This window comes from Thamnophis elegans, chromosome 13 (assembly GCF_009769535.1).
Source record: "Thamnophis elegans isolate rThaEle1 chromosome 13, rThaEle1.pri, whole genome shotgun sequence".
In the NCBI taxonomy this organism is placed as follows: domain Eukaryota; kingdom Metazoa; phylum Chordata; class Lepidosauria; order Squamata; family Colubridae; genus Thamnophis; species Thamnophis elegans.
This window is the reverse complement of record NC_045553.1, coordinates 25,911,215-25,928,276: the sequence shown is the minus strand read 5'-3', so window position 1 is coordinate 25,928,276 and position 17,062 is coordinate 25,911,215. Positions and strand designations below refer to the sequence as shown.

Sequence of the window (17,062 nt, the reverse complement as noted above, 5' to 3'; positions counted from 1 at the left end):
ATAGATAGATAGATAGATAGATAGATAGATGATAGATAGATAGATAGATAGATAGATAGATAGATAGATAGATAGATGATGATAGATAGATAGATAGATAGATAGATAGATAGATAGATAGATACCGTGTTTCCCTGAAAATAAGACAGGGTCTTATTTTCTTTTGACAACCCCCCCCCCAATAAGCACTTATTTTTGGGGAAGTATTATTTTTGAGGTGCAGGAGGTGGCGAGCATGGTCACCTCATGGCTGCTGCTGTTGCAATATTTTTTGGGGGGAGGGCTTATTTTTGGAGGAGGGCCTATTTTAGAGCATGTGCTCAAAAGCCCAATTGGGCTTATTATTCGGGGAGGTCTTATTTTGGGGGAAGCAGGCTAGCTGTTTCTTTGTCAGCGTCCAAAATCCAGGACAACTTTTCCAAACTCCATTGCTCTATATATCCGCCTGCCAGGCCTCCCAAATGACCGTTTTGTAATCTGGCACAATGAACTATGTGAGTCTGTGAATTTATGCAACTCCCCAGTTAATGATTTCAATGTTTTGGCTCCGTGCCTCAGTTCCTGGAACTCAGCCTCGCTCCCGCACTCTGGCCGTGTAATGCAAGAGGTTTTCTGCAGCCCCTTAGTTGATTTTAACCTGTGTGTGAAGTCCTGCAAACACGGGATATGCTGGATAGTTGCAAAACAAGCGGCTTGGTAAAGGGTCAAATGCTGCTATGAACCCTAAGCAGATGCTGTTAAGCTGTTTTTTAGCAGCCGCCTCTATCCCGACACACAGTTATGACCTCATAACTCTGAGAATAACCGGCCACCCTACATTGCTTGGAGATAGTATCCCACGCATCTGGAGGCACATATGCCTGGTTTTTTGGCCATTTTGGGAGCCATTTTCAGTCTGTTTTTGGCCTGAAAAACAGTCTGAAACGGCCTGAAAGGTGGCCTGAAAACAAGTACCCCCCCCCAAATGGCCTTTTAGCTGTTTTTCAGGTCACTTCAGGCTGTTTCTCAGGCCATTTTTCAGGCCATTTTGGGGGGGACCAAAAACAGTCTGAAAATGGCTCAAAAATGGCCTGAAAACACCCCCCAAAATGCCCTGAAAATGCCCCCAAAAATTGCCTTTTTAGGCATTTTTCAGGCCATTTTCAGGCGCTTCAGCGCCCACAAAGACCAGTTGCCCAGTGCACATGTGCACACTGGAAACCAGAAGAGCAGGTGGCAATGGCACATATGCCCACAGAGCATATGTGGGCTTCAGCGCCCACAAAGACCAGTTGCCCAGTGCACATGTGCACACTGGAAACCAGAAGAGCAGGTGGCAATGGCACATATGCCCACAGAGGGTGCTCTGCGTGCCACCTCTGGGATGTGTGCCATAGGTTCGCTATCACAGATCCATGGGGTGTTTCTACTATAAGAGCCCATGGCCTTTCTGGTTTTCTTTCAGAGTGTTCCAAATGGTTTTGCATCTCTTTGGTTGGCGAGATGCTGTACTGCAGGTTGGGGTATCCATGTTTGAAGTCAGAGAACCTGCATGGGATGGCAGCATCTTGCCCTGAGCAGCTTTTGAAGCCGACGCCTCTCTCTTAACCACAAAAGTGAATGGCTGGAGGCAGGAAAACCCATTTCCAACTTCTGTGTTACTGTAGTTCAATCAGAACAGGTCTGGAAGAGACCTTGGAGGTCGTCTAGTCCAACCCCCTGCTCAAGCACAAGATCCTACATCCGAAGGTGCTTTCTCAAGAGGCAACTCAAGAAGCTTCTTGGAGGAGAAGCGAAAAGTCTTCAAAGCAAAATCAGGATGTCCAGTTGCCTCTTGAAAAAAGCACCTTTGGGACAACCTGGATGATGGAGAAACTCCTTAGACATACAGAGTTCCTATCCCCGTGATGACGAACCTATGCACGGGTGCCATAGCTGGCATGCAGAGACCTCTCTGCTGGCACACCAGCCATCACCTCTCCCTTCAGCTCCACCGTGCATGTGCATGCGCCTCCTACCGGCCAGCTGATTTTGGGGTCTCTGCTGCACATATGCAAGGGGCAGGGCACATGCAGGAGATGTGCACGCATGTGCGGGGGGAGGGGGAACGCATTCCCCCCGCAGCCTGTTTTTGGCTCCAGGAGGCTGCAGGGAGGCCAAAGTGGGGTGTGGGGAGGTTGCGCACGCATGTACAGGGAGGCAGGGAGAGGGGGGGTCGGACATGCATGTGCGGGGTGCGCAGGGGGATCATGCACACATTGCATTATGGGTACAGGCATATGTGCGCACGCCCTGTCACGCACACGCACAGTTTTGGCACGCGATGGGGAAAAGCTTAGCTGTCACTGCCCTGCCCCATTTCAGACAAGTGGCTGCCCACTCTCTTCTTAAAAACTTCCAGTAATGGAGCACTCACAGCTTCTGGTGGCAAGCCGTTCCACTGGTTAATTGTTCTTACTGTTAATTACTCGAGGACGCAACCTAGCGACCAAAACTTTGCCTTTAAGTAAGACGTAACCGATGGAGAAGATGCCCTCCCTTAACCCTAGTTACTCTTCCTCTTCTTCCTCGCGTTACCCTGGGCTGCCGCTCTTTGGGTTGTGAGCCTAGGGGTTTCGGAGGCAGCGGACGCAACTTTCATATGGAACTGGCCGGAGTGGGAAGGGCTGGGTGACCCGGGTCCGAGCTGCCCATTTCCTCTTGCGGCTCTTGCGTTCTCACCCTCCCAGGAGGTCGTGTAAAACCTGCCCGGCCCGGCCCCGCTCCGCAAGAGCTGCGCGATCCCCGTCCCCGCCGCTGGTTTTAAAGTTGTTATTGTTTTTTCCTTCCTCCTCCTCCTCCCGCCGCGCTGCTCCTCTGAGTTGCTCCCCCTGCAGCTGGCAGCAGGGAGACCGAAGCCGCAGGCTCACACCGGCGCTTTCCGTCCGGAACAGCGGAGGTTTCCTCCGCCTCTGCGTGCCTAGCAAGCCCCGGCGCCCTCGGATTTGGCAGGGCTCCCCGCGCCCCACTCCCGGGTTTCTGGAGCACGTCGGGAAGACCACGAACCCGGCGCCCGCATTTCTTCCTTCCTTCCTCCTTCCCTCCCTTCTTCCTTCCTCCCTCCCAACTCTTTTTCCTTCATTCTTTCCTTCCTTCCTCCTTCCCTCCTTTCTTCCTTACTCCCTCCCTTCTTCCTTCCTTCCTTTCTTCTTCCCTCCTTCCCTCCCTTCTTCCTCCCTCCCTTTCCTTTTTTCCTTCTTTCCTCCCTCCTTCCCTTCTTCCTTCCTCCCTTCTTCCTCCCTTCCTTCTTCCTCCCTTCTTTCTTTCCTTGTTCCTTCCTTCCTTCCTTCCTGGAGCTGTTATCAGGCCTTCGCCAGGGCCCCCCAATTGCTCCGGCCGGAGCTCCTTTGCACCCGGGCTGGAGGGAAACCACCTGTTTGAAGTCGAGAAAGGTGCGTCGGTGAAGTCACGTGCCTCCTGACCTGGGTCAGCGTCCTTCTGAAAAGCAGTTCTTCCTGCGCCCGCGAGCCGAGAAAGGTAGGCACTTTCCTTGCCCTGAACGGGGTGGCCCCGGGCGCTGGGAAGGCACCTGAAACCCCGCCTTGAGTTACGCAAGACCAGGGAAGGGGCGACCCTTCGCTTGCTGGAAAAGGGGGGAAAGTTTCCTCCTTCCCCCATTTATGTACTATTATTTTTTGGAAGGCCATTTGAAGGGAATTAAAAATCCTGGGGATTCACCCTCCTTCCTACCGCGTCCGATTGCTTCTAACCACTCGCTAGCCGAGGTTAGAAACAGAAGCCCAGAGTAAGTTGAGTTGGAAGTGGTGGATGGGTAACATAGCTACAAATGTATTTTCTGCGATGTTTGAAAAGTATAGGCTGGATCAATTTTGCAAGCAATGTTGTGTATTCTGTAATGTGAGTGTTCTGCCGTTTTGCCTCGACGCTTTTGCTACTGTTGACTCTGTTGTCGGTTCTGTTTGCTTGGCGTTAGCTCTGTAAACAGCAAGGAGGCATTCTGCGCTCTCTTGCATGGCGAAGGCATCAACCACGCAGACATACCTATTCTTTCAATGTGGCCAAGGAAAGGGAGGAGAGGGTGGGCAGGGGCGAATATTGGAAGACGCGGTCTGTACATTTGACAGCTGAGAAGGACCTTTCTGTAACTGAAGGGAGGTGGAGCAAAGGAGGACGAATCTTTCGTTCAAACAAAGAGAGGTTGCACTTGAAATCAACTGGAAACCACGATTGTAGTCTGCCTTTTCCATAACTCAGCGGGAAATGCTGGGTTTTAGCTTGAGTTGCTAAGACTCTACTGAGGGGAACTAGATGTTTTGGCTCTGGAGAGGTTTTACTATTTGCAAGGCAGTAGAAGGTACTTCAATTATTTTGCAACCCTTCAGATCCTCACTTAGGTGAAATTAAATTCATCCACTCACTCGTGAAATTAATTCTTCTGCCTTGTACTGTACTCTTCAAACTGTTTTGTTTGTAACTTGGGTGAAAAAATAGAGAGAAATCTTTAAAGATGGCAGGAAATTGGGCTAGTTAGTTAATGTCCTAGAAGAATATATTCAAAACAAGCTTGAAATCAGGCTGATAAATAGAGACAAACACAATCTTCTGTATTTAAATACTTATACAAAAGTAACTATGTAAATTGTAATAGTTTTTTTATATGAGTCAACTGCGGAAAAGTTGATTAAACAACAACAGCATAAACACAAGTTATAACTGTGGCTTAAGTATCTCTTTGTGTTGCTTAGACCCCACTTAAGTAATTACCAATTCTGGACAGTACATTGAAGAAGGAATTTGCTGAAGTAGAATCAGAGATGAATAGGGAGGATCTGGGGAGCGAAGAAATGGAAATGTTTAGGCATGAAAAAGGATAGGATAGCACTTGCCCAATACCTGTGAGAATTTCACTAAGAAGAAAATCACAATACAGTATAGTATGCATTGTTTTAGAGTGTAGAACATGGAATTACATGATTCAATATACAGGAGAGCAAATTTCAATTAAATGTGGGAAAAATATTCAATCAGGATAATTCAGCTCCAGGAAGGTGGTAAGTTTCCTCTTCCTCTTCCTCTCCCCCGCTTCCTTCCCTGTATCCCAGACATGTCCCATAAGAATTCTAGATTATCTACTTGATAATATATATGGGAGTTGTCTGCCATCAATATTCTATTTTTCCCTGTTGTCTCATTATTAATTTTTAGACAAGTATGCAGTAGAGAGATCAGTATATCTCTCAAATTATTACCTAGCTGGAGGATCTTCTATTTGTTTTATGTCCCTAGATATGTTGGACTTCACTTCTTATAATTTGTCAGTCTGCATGGAAATGCACCAATGGTGAAATTCATTTTTTTTTTACTACCGGTTCTGGGGGGATGGCTTGGTGAGCAGGGCAGGGGAAGAATGCAGCAAAATTCCCATTCCCTTCCAATCAGCTGAGACTCAGGAGGCAGAGAATAAATGGGGCAGGGCCAGCCAGAGATGGTATTTGCCGGTCCTCTGAACTACTCAAAATTTCTGATACCGGTTCTCTAGAACCTGTCAGAACCTGCTACATTTCACCCCTGAAATGCACTTTCGATTTAACCACATGTCCTTAACATGGCTGGGATTTCTATTCCCTCTTGAAATAACACATGGCCATGTTTGCTGAGGGATCTGGAGAACCCCATACTGGGAAAATCCTTGCAAACTAGTCCAATGCTGAGATAGTGTGGATTTCCTGGGGCAAACATCACCTTGACCTCTTTTTTCCCAATGCTGATAAATTGTTCTGCACCACCAACCATTCAATCAATCAATGCCAGCAGCTGATTCTTCAAGTGCTGAATTTCTAGATTGGGGGGAGGTTCCCACACAGGTAGAGATGACACTTCCTTATTCTCTACAACTTAAGCACTGCCACACCTCCTGAACTGATTGGTTCAAAATTGGGAAAGAGTCCAGCAAGGCTGCATACTGTCGCCCTGCCTATTTAACTTATATACAGAGCACATCATGAGAAAGGCGGGGCTAGACGAATCAAAAGTTGGAATTGAGATTGCCAAGAGAAATATCAACAACCTCAGATATGCAGATAATACCACTCTAATGGCAGAAAGGGAAGAGGAACTAAACAGCCTTTTGATGCGGGTGAAGAAGGAGAGTGCAAAAGTTGGCTTCAAACTCAACATTAAGAAAACTCTGGTTTCTCTTCAGATCGTATAAATCTTTCGCCTTTTATTAAGAAAACTAAGATCATGGCATCCGGCCCTCTCAATTCCTGGCAAATAGATGCGGAAGAAATGTACGTAGTGACAGATTTTATTTTCCTGGGCTCCAAGATCACCACAGATAGGGAGTGCACCAAGAAATTAAAAGAGGCTTGCTCCTGGGGAGAAAAGCAATGGCAAATCTAGACAGCATATTAAAAAACAGAGATATCACCCTGCCAACAAAAGTGTATATAGTCAAGGCTATGGTTTTCCCAGTTGCAATGGATGGCTGTGAAAGTTGGACCATAAGGAAGGCTGAGCGCCAAAGAATTGAGGCCTTTGAACTCTGGTGCTGGAAAAGACTCCTATGAGTCCCTTGGACTGCAAGGCCATCCAACTGGTCAGTCCTAGAGGAGATCAACCCTGATTGCTCTTTAGAAGGCCAGTTCCTGAAGAGGAAACTCAAATACTTTGACTACCTAATGAGAAGGAGGGACTCCCTGGAAAAGAGCCTAATGCTGGGAATGATGGAGGGCAAAAGAAGAAGGGGACGACAGAGAATGAGGTGGCTGGATGGAGTCACCGAAACAGTTGACGTGAGCTTAAATGGACTCCAGAGGATGGTAGAGGACAGGAAGGCCTGGAGGAACGTTGTCCATGGGGTCGCAATGGATTGGACATGACTTCACAACTAAAAACAATACCTCCTGTATGTATCCTGACACCTGGAAAGGGGCCAATTGAAATACTTTAGACCTTTCATAAAAAAACCCATTCTCTACACCAGTGTTTCCCAATCTCAATACTTCAAGATATGTGGACCACAACTCCCAGAATTCCCCAACTAGCTGTGAAGCCTGCTGGCTGGGGAATTCTGGGAGATGAAGTCCACACATCTTGAATTTATTGAGTTGAGAAACGTCACTCTGGGCATTTGCAGTAAGTAACTATTTTCTCCTTCTTGCTACGTCTGTTCAGTGTTTGGAAATTATCAGCCTGTTTCAAGCTGGATCCTTCCCCCTCCCTAAACTCTTTTTTTTTAAACGATGTTCTCTTCTTTATTTTTTTTTCTTAAAGAGTCCCCCCCACCCCTTCTCCCTTCCCAGATTTTTCTGCAATTTGTCAGTGCAGCTTGTTTGCTGAAGAGGTCATGAGACTTGTCTAAAAGTGGAGCAATTTTCATGCTTTTTTCTTTCTTTCAGAGTTTGGTTTTGATTAGATGTCACAAGTCCTGCTTTTCCTTCCAAACTTTTCTCCGTGGGTGGGAGTTTTCTGATGGCTGCATTTTGCTGCCTGGCTTTCTGGGCTGCTCTGAAGAGAGAAGAACAGAAGCCTTGATCCGTCTGTTGGAAGAAATGTCCTTGTGGGTTCAGTTCCAAGTGTGGAGAAAGACACTGGAAACATGGAGGCTGTTTGGAAAGATGGTTTTTAATGGTGGACAGGACTACATGAAGCCTTGAAGATGTTGGGTGAAGGGAAAAAAAGGAAGAGATGCTGAGAGTGCCTGAGTTTTGTACCCTCATTGAGCTTTTGAATTTGAGCCTGTATTCTGATTGGTTGTCAGGCTCCCATGGGGCCATGCAGGGGCAACTCTGTAGGCTATCCTGAGTCCCAGGCTTGGTTGAGTCTTGCTGGGTGATGTAATCTTTATTTGAAAAGTTACAGCATATGCTGCACATTTTAAAAAATTTTTTTATTGATTTCTAAGACACCCCTCATGCCACTCGTGTTCTTTAGTTGATTTTGGATGACAGCTCCCCAAATTCCCAGTTGCCACATCAACAGGGAATTCTGAGAATTGCAATCCCCAAAGATCAGATGGGGAGTGTTTATCATGCTGCTGGGAATTAGCCTTGAGCTGAATCTTCATTCTGTGTCCCTTAGCTAATGGCTCTAATTATTCCCTAAAACTCAGCAACACTTTTGTCCTAAAAGTTACAGACTGGACAGACACTTGTCTGGAATGGGGTCTCCTGCTTGAGCAGGGGGTTGGACTAGAAGACCGCCAAGAACATTTCCAACTCTGTCATTCTGTTATAGTGCTAATCAGAGGTGGGACTGAAAATTTTTAGCAACCGGTTCTCTGCCCCATTGCTATGGCCGTAGGGGTGTGGCCTAGTCAGCTTCCTGCACCACGGCAAGGGGGAAGCTTTTGCCCTCTCCAGGCTTTTTCTGAGCCTCCGGGAGGGTGAAAACAGCCTCCCCTGGATGTCGGAGGCCCTCTGGAGCCAGGAAATGGGCCCATTTCCAGACCCTCCAGTACTTCTAGGAGGACTGTTTTTCACCCTCCCAGAGCCTCCATGTGAGCTCTGCACTTACCTGGCATCCAAAACGGGCCACGCAGAGACTCCTGGGAAGGGCGGGGGGTGGAGCCAGCCAGTTGTCATAACTACCGGTTCGGTGAATCAGATTGAAATGAACATCCAGTTCTCCCGAACCAGTCCAAACTGTCTGAATCCCATCCCTGTAAGGTTATACCTCCCAACGTGCTGTGATTGCAACTGCTGGGCTACTGGACAGTCTAAGTGAGCCCCAGGTTGGGAAAAGAAGTCTGTCCTGTGTCCTCAGCAAGGCTAAACATGTTGATATAGTTAAATGTCTGAATCTTTTCTCTGCCTTCCCCTCCCAAATACCTCTCTCTGGCTGTTTTGAATTGGGAACATCCAGGAAGAAGCTCCCCCCTTTTTTTCCCCAGATGAAACCTCGGTGGACAATTGTTCCCATTGCTCAAGAATTCACATCAGTGCTACAAATTGGCAAGGGGGAGAGCAGCCTTTGGGTGGGGAATGGAAATGTTTACATGGAAAGTTCAAGGGAACAACCAGTGAGTCGGTTGTAGCCAGGTAATGAAATCCAGAACCCTCCCACCCTTAAAAATGCCCCGTACCAGAAAGAAGCTTCATTAGATTAGGAGCAGGGAAAACAATGGGCAGTGGGTATATTTACTGACATTTGCTGTTGAGTAATTCCCACCCTCTCTGTAGCTCCCAACACTCGTCGATTCTGGGAAGACCAGGAATGAGCTTTGGTTCTCAGCCAGAGAGGGAGAGGAACGTGGCAGTCCGGCATGGAATTTGGCACTGGGGATTTGGCACGGAGTGATACAAAGCGTATCTGGCCAAAGTCCTTCCAAATAAAAATCTTCATAATACTGCAGAGGGAGAGGGAGAGGGAGAGGGAGAGGGAGAGGGAGGGAGGGAGGGAGGGAGAGAGAGAGAGAGAGAGAGAGAGAGAGAGAGAGAGAGAGAGAGAGAGAGAGAGAGAGAGAGAGAAACATCGCTGTTCCTCTTCTCCTTTCCCCTCCTGAGCAAAAGTTGGTTCTGTGGGCAAAAGACTTGGGGTCTGGGGTCATGCAGTGACTTTGACCTTTACTTATTAGATGTGGAGAAATGATCATACTTTATTTATTTGTTTATTTATTTGTCAACAAGTACAAGGAAAGAAGTATGAAAAATGGCACACAAATAAATGGATAAAATTAAGCAAAACAGTAGGACAGTAGGCACCCTGGTGCGCTTTTGCAGCCCCCCCCCCCTTTAGGGACTTCTTAAAAAACGTGTAAGGTCCACGGAAGACAGCTGAAGGTAAAAGGTATGAGGGGTTAGAGGAACTAACAACAGGATCAGGTAGGGTGTTCCACACATTTACTACTCTATTGCTGAAATTGTTTTTCCTGCAATCAAGATTAGAATGGATTAAATTTAGTTTGTATCTATTGATAGCCCTTGTGTTGTTGCGGTTGAAGTGAAAGTAGTCATTATCAGGTAGGACGTTATGGCAGATTATTTTGTGCTCTAAGCTGAAGTCAGAATGTAGACAGCATAGTTCAAGGTTATCCAGGCCTAAAATTTCAAGCCTGGTGGTAGAAGAAATTTTATTACAAGCAGAGGAGTTTGAGTCCTTCTTGTAAAATACCTCTGGACCCTCTCTAATGCTTTTAATGTCCGAAATTCTTGAATTCACTGAGATGGTGCTAGATTTCTGGAAGCACAGAGAGGAACCTGTCCCACTGTATATTGTGTGGAGAGGGTTTCCTCTTTTAAATTCTTGGGAGTAATTAGTAGTCAAGATCTCACCTGGAAAAACAACACGTCCCTGGTGATTGGAAAGGCCCAAGAGAGACTTCATTTCCTTAGAAGTCCTGCAAAAAAATCAGGTGGAACAACGGCTGATGACCTCTTTCTATCGGTCCATCATAGAAAGTGTCCTCACATATTGTATTATAGTATGGTATGCTGGTTTAACAGCTGCGGACAGGAAGGCACTACAGAGAGTGATCAATTCAGCACAAGAAACCATTGGTTGCCCTCTGACACCACTGGATGACATCGCCAGGTCTCATTGCTTTAGCAGAGTAAGGAAGAGACTCAGAGAGGATTCACAGCCTGGTCAGTGTCTCTTTGCACTTCTACCATCAGGCAGAAGACATCAAAGGATAGCCAGCCGGAAAAATAGGTTTAAAAATGGTTTCTATCCTTGGGCTGTCAGACTCTTAAACACAACCACAACCACTCCATGCACATGTAGAAACGTATGACTAGTTTTTCTTTTCCTTTCTTTTTCTTTTCCCCTAATTACTTGCATTGGGATTATTCTTTATACTATTTATGTTGTTTGTATCTGTTGTCATGGATTGCACCAGTGAGGCTAAAGCCAATTTCGTTGTATACATGATGTACAATGACAGTAAAGGCTCTCCTATACACATCGTGCTAAGCCATGGTTTTGTGAATATACCACCTGGAACTAGATTTACAGAGTACATGGGGATTTACAGATTTACATTACAGAATACATAGGGAAATCCTTTGAATTTAATTCCTCTTAAGAAATAATTATAAACAACAGATCCTCCTGTGTTTTCTCTTCTGCCATTCACAGGACTAAAATTACTGTATTTTTCAGATTATAAGACGCACGGGTATATAAGACGCACCAAGATTTCAAAGAGGTAAGTAAGAAAAAAAAGTTTTTGTCCTCCCCAGCCCCCAAGAGCACTTTGCAGGCTTCAACAGAGCTAGGGGAAGGCAAAAACACCCGCGTTTTTGTGAAAAAAGGATGGAGAATGGGCCATTTTTTGCATAAACAGGGGCATTTTTACCTTCTTCCAGCCCTGCTGAAGCCTGCAGAGTGCTACTGGGGGCTGGAAGATGCACCAACATTTCCATGCTCCTTTATGGGAGGAGAGGTGTGTCTTATACTCTGAAAAATATGGTATTTTTGGGAAATGTTCTTGAATTGTTTGACTAAGATGGATTTGGCAGAATGGAGGAACTGTAGCAACTCCTCTGGTGATGTCCTGCTGTCAAATAATTGTCTTGTATCTTTGATAGCTCTATGGCTTCCTCAGGTCCCTCCAGAGACCGAGAATAGCTTGTGGTCAGCCCAAATAATCCCTATTTTTGTACACCGTAGAGGAATGCAGCTCCATTGTAGAAGGCTTGGTGGTGATGATGCATTGATGGCAGTTTTCACGTTCAGCTCTGTTTAACTTGCAGTGTCAGAGAGTTGCCTGGTTCTGCAGAGCTGCCCAAGCTGGGTGATATGACAATTAACCTTCCCTGGTGTAAGAGTGACACAAAAAGCAAAACTCTTCATATGTTTGAGAGCCCATGCCCCGTTTTGGCTGGCAGGATGCTTCAGGAGGCGTCGAGTTGAAATGCTTACAAAAGTCTCAAGTGGCTAGAATGGTTTAACGAATTTGGAGTCATTTGTCTCTTAAAAGAGACATTTCAGCCTTTAGTCTCCAGATCACTGAACTGCGTCAATGTAATAGTTCCTCACTCAACTTGAATTCAGAAAGTGGCATACAGAAGCTGCCTTCCATATTTACACGGAGTTTAGTTATATATTTTGGGTCCATAACTATGTATGATTCCTAAAAACAGACCTTTAGAAATGATAGTTGGATGTAGGGCTGGTCCAAATCAGAGGTGGTGTCAAATTTCCTAAAGATGCCCTAATTGATTCATAAACATCAGTCAAGTTATCAAAACAAAACCAGTGATTTATTAGGAGCTTCATTAGGCAAGATTTGTTTGCAGTCAAGCCTGTGCTTTGTTTGATTTACTTCTGAACTTTATCCCTGTTCCTCCCCTCCCCTCAGTCTGTGTCATAGATCACATTCCCCTGCAAGATGCACCCCTTCCAAGCTGGTTGCAGTAATCTGAGATCCGACTTCGGCCGACAGTATGCGTGGAATGTACTCTGCCCACCTTGTCCCCCATGACAATGCCGGGAGTTGACAGGTGGGTTGCTCCCAGTTTGGCCCGGTTCGGCTGAACCGGTAGTGGCAGTAGCGGGAGGCTCCACCTACATGCTTGGATGCTTCTGCGCATGCACAGAAGTGTTGCACCCACAAGCGCGCAAACACAAGCAAACCGGTAGTAAACTGGTTAGCAACCCATCACTGATCCAAATGGCCTGATTCAAACATTATTGCAAACCATATTGTGGTTGGCTAGTTTTTGGCTTAGTACACTGGGCAATTCCAATGTTTATGGCTTGTAAAACTTTGCTTTAAAGCCTGTAGTGTTGTGTGGATACAGTGAGTTGTGATTTATTCATTACATCATGGCAAAAAACATAGTGAATGCATCAAATCATTTTCTTTATTTTTCCAGGCTCTTCTTTGGCTTAAAAGTAACTGGAAAAGTTGTCAGGTCTTCATTCACTTCTGCTAAGTTAGATTTTCTCAGCTTCAGAGATTTGGGTATGACAGCCAATTTACAGTCATCTGTGAATTTTGAATCTCTAAGGAAAAGTTGTGTGAATAGGTAAAATAAATAAATACATTGCAGCAATCCATTGGTCTGGTATCCTGTATCACACTTGCAGGTGAAGATTCTGTTGGGACGCGTTGCTTTTTATTTGGTTTATAAATAATATATAGTGTCTTGAGTGCTGTGCGCCTTGCCATCTTGTAATAGCATCTCCAGATCAGATTCCAAGCAGGTGGCTACCCTTGCCCCTTCTCTTCTCCTTCCTTCCCTTCTTTTTCCTTCCCTTCCCCTTCTCCTTCCTCTTCCTTGCCTTTTCCCCTTCTCCTTCCTCTTCCCTTTCACCTTCCCTCCCCCTTCTCTTCCCTTCTCTCCCCTTGCCTTCCTTTCCTTTCCCCTTCCCCTTCCCCTCCCCCTTCCTTCCCCTTCCCCCCCTCCACTTGCCTTTTTCCCTTCCCCTTCCTCTTACCTTTCACTTTCCCCTCCCTTTCTCTTCCCTTCCGTCCCATTGCCTTCTTTTCCTTTCCCCTTCCCCTTCCCCCTTCCTCCTTTTCTTCAGCTTATTTACCCTTAACCCATTTTCCCTCGCTGACCTGCCTTTCTATTAAATGTGTTCACTCCAGGGCATTGAAATGTTTGCATGTTGGCACACGTGGGCATTTAAGATCCTCAGATGCTATTCATTAAAGAAAGAACAAGGGCAAATCTAAAAACTGCGTTCTTGGTTCTTCTGGCAGGTTCCAAAGGAGGAAAGCAAGCACCCTAGTTCACTCTTGTCGACTTTGGGTTATTATACCAAGGCCAGCTCTCATGTTACCGGTGCTAATTAATACCATCCCTTTTACTACCTGCCTTGTGGAAAAGACGCATGAAGCCCTAAGACCAGGAAAAACACTTCTGAACAAGGCCACGAAGCTTTCCCAGCAGTAGAGAACTACCCTACTTAAAATTTGGAGTTTGCTTTTCCTTCCTCTACAATTAGCTTTTGAAATTACCAGCTGATGACATCCACTCCTCTGCAACCCTAGTTCAGAATTTCCAGGAAAGCTCTCACTGTCTACATGCTGTTGAATTACAGTTTGCAGTATTTCTCTCCATGGTCCATGCTGGCTGGGGATGCTGGGTGCTGTAGTCTGGCAGTACAAGGAGGGAGTGGCTGTGAGATTCTTCATTCTTGTTCTTAGATGCATTAAAATGCAACCACCTTGCCAAGAAAATGTGTCGTTATGAATCATGAATTATACTTCTTTGGAACCAACTTGGTTGTTTTTCTCCTGCCTGTCATGAGAGCAAAGGAAATACTGCTCAAACTTTTACGAGCTGAAAATCTTCCCCCATTGTTCACTATAGATCAGTGGGGAAATCTAATTTGTTTTACTACTGGTTCTGTGGCTTGGTGGGCGTGGCTTGGCGAGGTCATGTGACTGGGTGGGCATGGCTCGTGACCCGTCAAAACCGCGGTCCACTAAAGTGCGCCCAATCAAAGCACGTACGTGACGTCATCAGCAGCGCGACAAATAAAATTAAAAATAAATTAAAATAAAATTAAAATAAAATTAAAGCAAGCCGATTCACATAAAGGTAAGGGTTAGGGTTAGGTTTAGGTTTAGGGTTAGGGTTAGGTTAAGGGTTAGGGTTAGGTTTAGGGTTACGTTAAGCGTTAGGGTTAGGTTTAGGGTTAGGTTAAGGTTTAGCGTTAGGTTTAGCGTTAGGTTAAGGGTTAGGTTTAGGGTTAGGTTAAGGGTTAGGCTTAAGGTTAGGTTTAGGGTTAGGTTTGGGGGGGGTTAGGTAAGGTTTTTGCGTTAATTTTAAATTTACCGCTCACAGCGTGCCGTTTTCGTCGCGCTGTGATGACGTCACGTACGCGCTTTTGTCAAGCGCGCTTTAGTCTACCGCGGATTTGTGGTGGAACCGGCATGGCTATGTAATCATGTAACTGGGGGATCAAAAGAGAGAAATTCTTTTCATGACCTAAGCCTAAGACTGAAAATCAGGCTTGTCAGATGTAACATCTTTTCTATCCTGCTCTACGGAGTAGAGAGTTGGTCTCAGACAGAAAGCCACTGGAAGGGACTAGAAGCATTTGAAATGTGGATTTACAGGAGGCTTTTATGTATAAGCTGGGTTGACAAAATCAGAAATGAGGAGGGGATAAGCCACCGGGGAAAGCCAAGGGAAATAATCAAAACCATAAAAAAGCAAAAGTTAGAATATTTTGGATGTGTGATGCGACACCCGGAAAAATACGGTTGTCAGTGTTCCAAATAGCATCCAAAATAAAATAATAATCCGAGGCAAGAGGTTCCTCAAAATTTATTAAGAGAGCCATGTTGGCACATCTGGAAAAACCCGAATCTGAAAGCTTCCAGTTTTCCCCACCCAGTTGAAAGTTCAAGATCCTGCCCCAACACCCACAAGTTCATCACCTGGTCCAATCTTCCACTGCCATGAAAACAGATTCCTCCCATCCAGATCCGGCCAGGTGCAGAGACAAAGATGACCTTGGCTTGCTAAGAAGAATGTTGTTATAGCTACATATCACCCAACTTCATATAATCCCCCCTCCCATTTTCCCACAGTAGAAAATGTGGCAGGCCTGAAGTCCAAAAAGAAAAGATGGCTTGCAGGCATGACAACGGCATCCTTCCCTTAATCCTCCAGAGAAAGATTGAAGGCAAAGGAGGTCCAGGCAGAAGAAGAACATAATGGCTTCAAAATCTAAGGGACCGGTTTGGACAAAACTCAGCAGCACTTTTTCCCGCAGCTGTTGATAAAAATAGGATCGCCAACATCCGATGAGGGATAGGGCACAAGAAGAAGTCAATTGTCTAGCGCTTGAGATTCTATGGAAGCAATGCCCTAAGTACTTTCCTGAGAAAATTCATGAGAAACCTTGATAGAAACTTATTAATCCTAATGAGTTTGCTAACTTTGGGTAGGGTGAAGTGCAGTTCACAAAAATTGAAAGGCTATGAATTTTTAACCTGTTCAAACAACGCACACGTTGTTTTCGAAGACCAGCAGAGAGATCTGTTTGGGAATGATTACCAGTTTGGAAGTAGAATCAGCGATCCATCCACTGCCCTAGAATATTGTTCTCTGGTCAGACCATGCTCTGTCCACATGGATCAGTTAATTGGGTACCTGGTCTTCCAAGCTACATAGGAAATCCATTCTAAACAAGGATGTACACTCTGAGGTTTCTGATCCCTTTCAAAAACTGTCACTAAGTTGTAATTTTAAAGGAACAGAAGAAAAAACAACATTAAGTACATGAGGACTACTCAAGTGTCATACTAAACCAAAATTACTTTATATCTAAATATAGCAACACCTCTTGTTTCACATCTCTTCTAATAATCTTTCGTTGAAAGAGTTAATATATCAGAGTTGCTTAGATGGGTGGCATATGATAGGTAAGTAGGTATATAGGTATATATGTTTTTGTTGATTTTCACCGGTGTAGGTATGCTAGGTGTAGGTATACAACAAAACCTACATACATACATACATACATACATACATACATACATACATACATACATACATATGCTGGTCTTAGGGAGGTCTTATTTTCAGGGGAGGTCTTATTTTAGCACATGTGCTCAAAAGCCCAATTGGGCTTATTATCCAGGGAGGTCTTATTTTTGGGAAAACAGGATGGATAGCTAGATAGCTAGCTAGAGACAGACAGACAGACAGACAGACAGACAGACAGATTCTATGCCCTAGAGTTGGACCCAACTAAGAGGAAACCTTTATTTTTAATGAAAATATTAAGCATTACTGTGCTTAATATACCTTAAATAGAATATTAAGAACTGTGGTGGCACAGTGGTTAGAATGCAGTATTGCAGGCTAATTCTGCTGACTTCTGGCTGCCAGCAGTTTGGCAGTTCGATTCTGACCTGCTCAAGGTTGACTCAGCCTTCTATCCTTCCAAGGGGGGTAAAATGAGTTTGGGGAACAATATGCTGACTCTGTAAACTGCTTAGAGAAGGCTGTAAAGCCCTGTGAAGTGGTGTATAAGTCTAAAGGCTATAGCTGTTACAGTACAGCAGTTATTCTGTTTAAATAGCACGTAACAATGTAAAATTTGCCTGCTTTTAATTCAATCCAAACTTTTCCATGAAGGGTGACCATTTCATCTTCACCAGGTAACCAAC

At 45.2% G+C, this 17,062-nt stretch overlaps 1 protein-coding gene across 5 annotated transcripts in view; it reads left to right on the top strand.

Moving 5' to 3' along the window:
- Nucleotides 1-3,238: 3,238 nt before the first annotated feature.
- Nucleotides 3,239-17,062, top strand: part of SORBS3 (sorbin and SH3 domain containing 3) — a 96,395-nt gene continuing 82,571 nt past the window's right edge. The window contains exons 1-2 of one of the 5 annotated variants that reach the window (XM_032229608.1): nucleotides 3,239-3,495; nucleotides 12,284-12,425. The gene's annotated coding sequence lies outside the window, so the exon portion shown is untranslated. Of the gene's footprint in view, nucleotides 3,496-3,517; nucleotides 3,764-11,082; nucleotides 11,129-12,283; nucleotides 12,426-17,062 lie in introns of those variants that run through there. The other 4 variants (XM_032229610.1, XM_032229612.1, XM_032229607.1 and 1 more) reach the window with 4 other exon arrangements.